The following is a 6,887-nucleotide window of genomic DNA, read 5'->3' on the forward strand; positions in this document are numbered from 1 at the left end:
GATCAAATCAATATTATTAGCATATTTATTATAACAAATTATAATTATTCTTAAAGCCCCTTACCAATCTCTCTCCAACCCCCCTGTCCCTTTCCCCCTTCCACCTCTAGTAACCACAGATTTGTTCTCTCCTTCTGAAAGATCCCCATATTACTGTGGGCTTTTCTTCCTTTTTTTCTCATTTGCAGCAACATGGATGAGCTTTGAGAAAATTATGTTAAGTGAAATAAGCCAGACACACAAAGAGAAATACCACATGAAGAAAGAAAGAGAGAGAGAAAGAAAGAATCTATTAATACAAACACTCAAATGAAGAATCAACAAGTAGTTACTTAAAATGATAAAATATAGCTCTCTTAATTCAAAAGGGGACACTCTAGAAGCATTAGAATTAAAGTTAGGAAACAGTAAGGATGTTCTTTTTTATTACCATTAATAATAAAACTATAACTATTTGCAAATGATGTGACTGCATTCATGGAAAACCCTAGAAAACAAATTTTTAAAAAATCATTGTAAAGAGTACAATTCAGTAGCAGTGTACAGAAATTAAAACACAGAAATCAACAGCAGTTAAAAATGCAATGGAAGAAAAGATCTTAAAAAAACAACAACAAAAAGCTAAAATACTTAGAAAAACATAAGAAATGTGCCAGACATGTAAAGAAAACTCTTGAAAGGATACAGAAAAAGACTAGTACATATCACAAATCCACTGCTAACAACATCCTGAATGAGAAGTCAAACTGTCACTGTTCGCAGATGACATGATCTTATATATAGAAAAACCTAAAGACTCTACAAAAACAAAAAAAAATCTCTTAGAGCTCATAAACTGAAAACTTCTAACCTGCGCAATCTGCTTCTGTAAACGGGTTTGCTCTAACTTAGCAACAGTGAAGCCATCTTAAAAGCTGTTACAGCAAGACACACCTTGCTCCCCCACCCCGGGCCAGCTAGACACACAGGATGTTCTGCAGCCACGAGCACAGCTAGCTTGCAAGAGCTAAGACAGCAGAGCATAAAACTTACCACATAAACATGTTTTCAAAGGGACCTCTGAGTAGGGGGGTCTTATCACACCTGGGTAAGTGGGACAAGAAGTGTGTTTGCCTGAGGAGAGGTCTCTGAGAGCTGGCCTACTTCTCCTCTATACAGGAAAGCTCAGAGCTGACAGTCTGTGGTTTTCTTGCTAACACAGGCGCAGGCTTGTAACCACAGAGCCTATGAGGTGCAGAAGTATTCAGCTGATTTTATGTCTCCTAATAGCTAAGCCAAACCAGCAGATGGTGAGATGTTTGCAAGTAAAGAAGTCAGAAGGGAAATCACCTAGAACCAGATGGGTGCCAACCAATAAGCTTTAGGGTCACTTAAGTTAGCCAATAAGCACTGCTTACTGCTTTGTCTCCTGGCTGCCAGAAAAGTTGCCCCAGAAAAATGTATAAAAAGACAGCTAAAGAGCCTAACGGGGTCTCACCCCAGCTTGGCGGTGAGATCCCAATGCGTTGGAAATAATAAACCTCTTACTGATTGCATTGCTCCTGGTCTTGTGGTCTCTTCGAGGCGAGTTTTTCCGTTCTATGTAAGTTGGGATTTTATCCCAAATCTTACAAAACAATTTCAGTTAAGTCGAAGGATACAAAATCAACATGCAAAAATCAGCATTTTTATACCTTAGCAATGAACTAGTGAAAAAGAAATCAAGTAAAAGGAAGCCCATTTACAATAGTCAACAACAACAAAAAAAATCCTAGGAATAAATTTAATTAGGAGGTGAAAGATCTCTACAACAAGAAGTGCAAGTCACTGTTGAAAGAAATTAAAGAGAATACAAAAAGATGGAAAGATATCCTCGCTCTTGGATTGGAAGAATTAATATTGTGAAAATGTCCATACTACCCACAGCGATCTACAGATGCAATGCAATCCCCATCAAAATACTGATGAAATTCTTCACAACAAAAGACCCCAGGTAGCCAAAGCAATCCTGAGCAAAAAAATAAAGCCAGAGGCATAACTCTACCTGACTCAAATTATACTACAAAGCTATAGTAAACAGCATGGTACTGGCATAAAAACAGACAGGCCAATCGAACAGAATGGAGAACCCAGAAATCAACCCACATACTTACAGCCTACTATTCTTTGACAAAGGCACCAAGAACATGCATTGCAGGAAAGATTGCCTCTACAATAAATGGTGCTGGGAAAACTGGACATCCATATGTAGAAGTCTGAAACTAGATGTGTATATCTCACCATATACCAAAATCAAATCAAAATGGATTAAAACTTAAATATAAAACATGAAACTATAAAACTCATAAAAGAAAACATAGGGAAGCTCTTTAGGAGCTCTTTTAGCAGTACTAAGCAAAGACTTTGTGAATAAGACCCCAAAAGAACAAGCAAGAAAAAACAAACAAATAGGGTTATATCAAACTAAAAACTTCTGCACAGCAAAAGAAACAATTACCAGAGTGAAAAGACAACCTACACAGTGGGAGAAAATACTTGTAAACTATTCATCTGACAAGAGATTAATATTCAGAATATACAAAGAACTAAAACAACAGTAAAAAAACAAGTAATCTGGTTAAAAAATGGGCAAAGGAGCTGAATAGGCATTTCTCAAAGGCAGATGTACAAAGGGCAACAGACACGTGAAAAAATACTCAAAATCTCTAAGCATCAGGGAAATACAAAGCAAAACCACATTGAAACATCATCTCACCCCAGTTAGACTGGCCATTGTCAAAAAGACAGAGAATAACAAATGCTGGCCAGGATGCAGAGAAAGCGAAACCCTCCTCCACTATTGGTAGGATTGTAAATTAGTGCAGCCATTATGAAAAATAATATGGAGATTCCTTAAACAACTGCAGATAGAACTTCGATATGACACAGCAATTCCACTGCTGAGTTTATACCCAAAGAAATGGAAATCATCATGTTGAGGGGATACCTACACTCCCATGTTTATTTTAGCTCTATTTACAATAGCTGAGAGTTGGAACCAACCTAAATGTCCATCGACAAATAAATGGATAAGGCAAATGTGGTATATATACATAATGGAATACTACTCTGCCACAAAAACAGAATGAAATTCTGTCATTCACAGCAACATGGATGAACTTAGAGAAAATCATGTTAAATTAAATAAGCCAGGCATAGAAAGATAGATACTGCATGTCCTCACTCATACATGGAAACTAAAAATAATAAACAAAAAAAGAAAGATACAACAATCACAATAATTCATTGAACTTTCTGAGGCCAAAAGAGGTAGAAAGGAGGAGGGGGATTAGCAAGTAATTGGTAAAGGGGCACAACAAATGATTACATTGTGTAATGTTGAATATACTAATTATCCTGATTTGAGCATCACATATTGCACATGGGTATTGATATTAAACACTGTACCCCATGGATATGTACAATCAATTATATTTCAATGTTTTAATAAAAAAATAAAATTTAAAAACTACCATAAGCAAAGTCAAAAGATAAATAATAAATTGGAAAAAATATTTTCACCTCATATCACAGAAAAAGAGCTTATATAATGAGCTTCTACAATTGATTTAAAAAAAAAAAGTTAACCAATAGAAAACAAATGCTATTTGCCCAACTTTATTGGTAAGAAGAGAAATTGAAATTAAAACTACATAGAGATACCCTTAGATACCATAGGTAGAGATACCCTTTTCTACCTATGAAACTGGCAAAACTGCAAATGATAGTGTAAACATACTGTATCGGTGAAGTTTTGAAAAAGCATGCACTCCATATATTGTGGGTGGGAATGGAAATTACTGTAGTCTCAGTGAATGGTAATTTGGCAGAATCTATCAAAATTAGAAATTCATGAATTTTCTTATTCACTTAAAGGAATTTATGTTATGGATATGATCCCATATGTAAAATTATGTACAACAGGCATCAGCAAACAATAAATCCACTGGCCAAATCAAGCCCAATGCATGCTTTTGTAAATAACGTTTTACTGAAAAACAACCATGCCCATTTGCTTACATAGAAACATTGTCTGTGGTTGTTTTCAGGCTATAGCAGCAGAGTTTAGTTGTGCCAGAGACCATAAGGGGCTGCTATCTGGCCTGTAACAGAAACAATTTGCTGACTCCTGATGTACAAGTGAGATAGGAGGTGCTCAGTTTCTGGGCCGAGCCTGTGGCGCAAGAGTGCGGCGCTGGGAGCGCAGCAGCACTCCCGCCGCAGGTTCGGATCCTATATAGGGATGGCTGTGCGCTCACTGGCTGAGCCAATCTCACAGCCAATCTCACAAAAAGACAACAACAAAAAGGAGGTGCTCAGTTTCATGGGCTGGGTTTACAGGACACACCTCTGGATTTAAAGCCATTCCCCAAGGTCTCAGTCCCCTGCTCTCTGCTCTCCACTAGAGGAAAGTTACAGTTGCTAGTTAGATCTATTTTCAGCACTAACAGAAGGAAATAGAGACCACATGAGGCTGGCTTATGCAAATCCAGTGGCTGGGCATGCTCAGTGGAGAAGCCACAAGAGGTGGGCTCATGCAAATTTAGTGTCTGGACATGGTAGCCAAGCATGCTTAGTGGAAGGTAGTTTATCACTTGAATGACCTTCCACTAGGGTACTAAAGAGCACAGAATATTCTTGCACAAGTTCAGTGCATATGATAGGATTTGAAAAATGAATATGCTCCCAAAAGAGACCAACTGAGCATGTGCAAAACAATGTTACATAGTCTTGGGAACTACCCCCTTAGGTGAATACTCATTAGATAGCCTGAATATGTATTAGGTAGCAAAACTGTAAAAGCCGAATCCCAGCAGAATGTGGGGTTGTTGCTCACTTTCCTAGGGACAACCCGCACTTATCTGGCTGAGGTGTGTGTGTATGTTTTACTTTGTATCAAACTCACTTTCAGCAAGAGGTTGCTCACTCTCTTGAGCCAACCTACAGTCAGTACTAAACCTTAAGTATGTATTTCTTTCTTTTGTATCAAACTTAGTGTGGGCCATGCTTAGTCTCACAGAGAAAGTGGGCTGCACTCTCTCTGTGGAACCTGTATTTCTTATGTTACATTAAACCTGTTCTCATTTTCTACTGTGACACTGCTCTTGAATTCTTTCCTGTGGCAGAGTCAGGAACCTGGTAAGATGACAGGGGGGTTGAGGCCAGCTATCGGGCCCCCTGACCTTTCATTTGGCATCGTAAGGTTATTCGTCACAGCATTGTTTGTAATAACTAAAGACTAGCAACAATCTAATTGCCTATCAATAGAGTACTGGTTAAATAAATGATGATAGATTTGTACAATGGAAATGTAAGCAGTTGTAAAACCAAAATGAAGAAGCTTTTTAAGTATTGATATGGATAGGTCAGGTAAACACACTTATAAATATAAAACTATTGAGAAGACTAGGAACCTCCTAGATTTGATCTTGCACAAATTACTGAACCTCTCTGTGCCTCAGTTTTCTCCTCTATAACAAGGGGGTTATAATATTAATATAAGGTTATTGCTATGGTCTGAATGTTTATGTCCCCTCAAAATTCATGTGTTGAAATCTTTACCCCTAAGGTGATGGTATTAAGAGGTGAAGGAGGTGATTAGTTCATGGGGGTGGAGCCCTCATAAATGAGATTACTGTCCTCATAAAAGAGGTCCCAAGAGAGACTCCTCACCCCTTCTACTATGTGAGGACACAGGAAGAAGGTACTATGCATGAGGAAGTGGGCCCTCACAAGACACCACATCTGCCTGCCCCTTGATCTTGGACTTCCGAGCCTCCAGAACTGTGAGAAAAAAATTGTTTATAAGCCACCCAGTTATGGTATTCTGTTATAGCTGCCCAAGTGGACTAAGACAATTGTTACAATTATTAAGCAAGCCAATGCATAGAGTGTGTTTAGAACAGTGCTTGCTCCATAGTGAGAGAACAATAATGTTAGTTACTATTTAATATTGGAGAGAAAGGAAGGGGCGTGAAAAAGAACTACCAAGGGCAGAGCGATAGACAAGGAGGAGCTTAACCCAAGGTGAAGTGCAGAGATACTGTCTCCAGCATCTGGTTTACTGAAAAGAATTGAACAAAACTGCATGGAACTGACAGGGAGGAAGAGCAGCAAATAAGCACTGTTTTTGTTTGTCTTTTTCATTTGTTTTTGACTTGGGGAAGTGAGAAGAGAGAGGAAGTGAGAGGACAAGCACCTGGGAGGCTATCAGACCAGCCAATGGAGAAGATGTCTCAGCTCTGGACTTGGAAAGTGAGGGAGTTCGCAGCCTTGCTGCTCTGCAAGCTGGGATGGGCTGGTGTGCTTTTCTCAGTGCCTGCCCCAGGGAGGCCACTGTGGGACAGGCTTCTGAGCACCACAGGTAGGTGCCTGAGAGTGGCTATGTGGGCAGGAAGTGACCTGCAGCACCTGAGAAGCCCCAAACCCATTCTGCCCAAACAACTCCCCTCCCCCACGCCCATTTTCACATCCACAGCTAATTCAGCCTTTGGTATTTCAGGACTTGGGCCTGGCTCTGGGGGTTCAATGTTGTGTCTGCACCCAGGAGCCGAAACCACTTTGAAAGCAGCAATGTCCTGGCAGAGAATGAGAGAACGGGACTGCTGGCTCCTCACGTGGTAATAAAGGTGAGTGGCAATGACAGGTAGGCAGCACTGAGCCTTTAAAAAAATATGTAATTGTGAAAATATTAAAATATATAGAAAGGTGGAAAGAAGTGCAGTTATTACCCATATATCTACCACCAAATTCAACAATTCTCTCTCTCTCCCCATTTAACAGTATGTTACAAACATCATGACACATTATCCGTAAATACTTTAACATGCATCCATTAAAACAAGGAAATTCTTATATAATTATAATAC

Source organism: Galeopterus variegatus, unplaced genomic scaffold (assembly GCF_000696425.1).
Source record: "Galeopterus variegatus unplaced genomic scaffold, G_variegatus-3.0.2 Scaffold2081, whole genome shotgun sequence".
NCBI classification, from domain to species: Eukaryota; Metazoa; Chordata; class Mammalia; order Dermoptera; family Cynocephalidae; genus Galeopterus; species Galeopterus variegatus.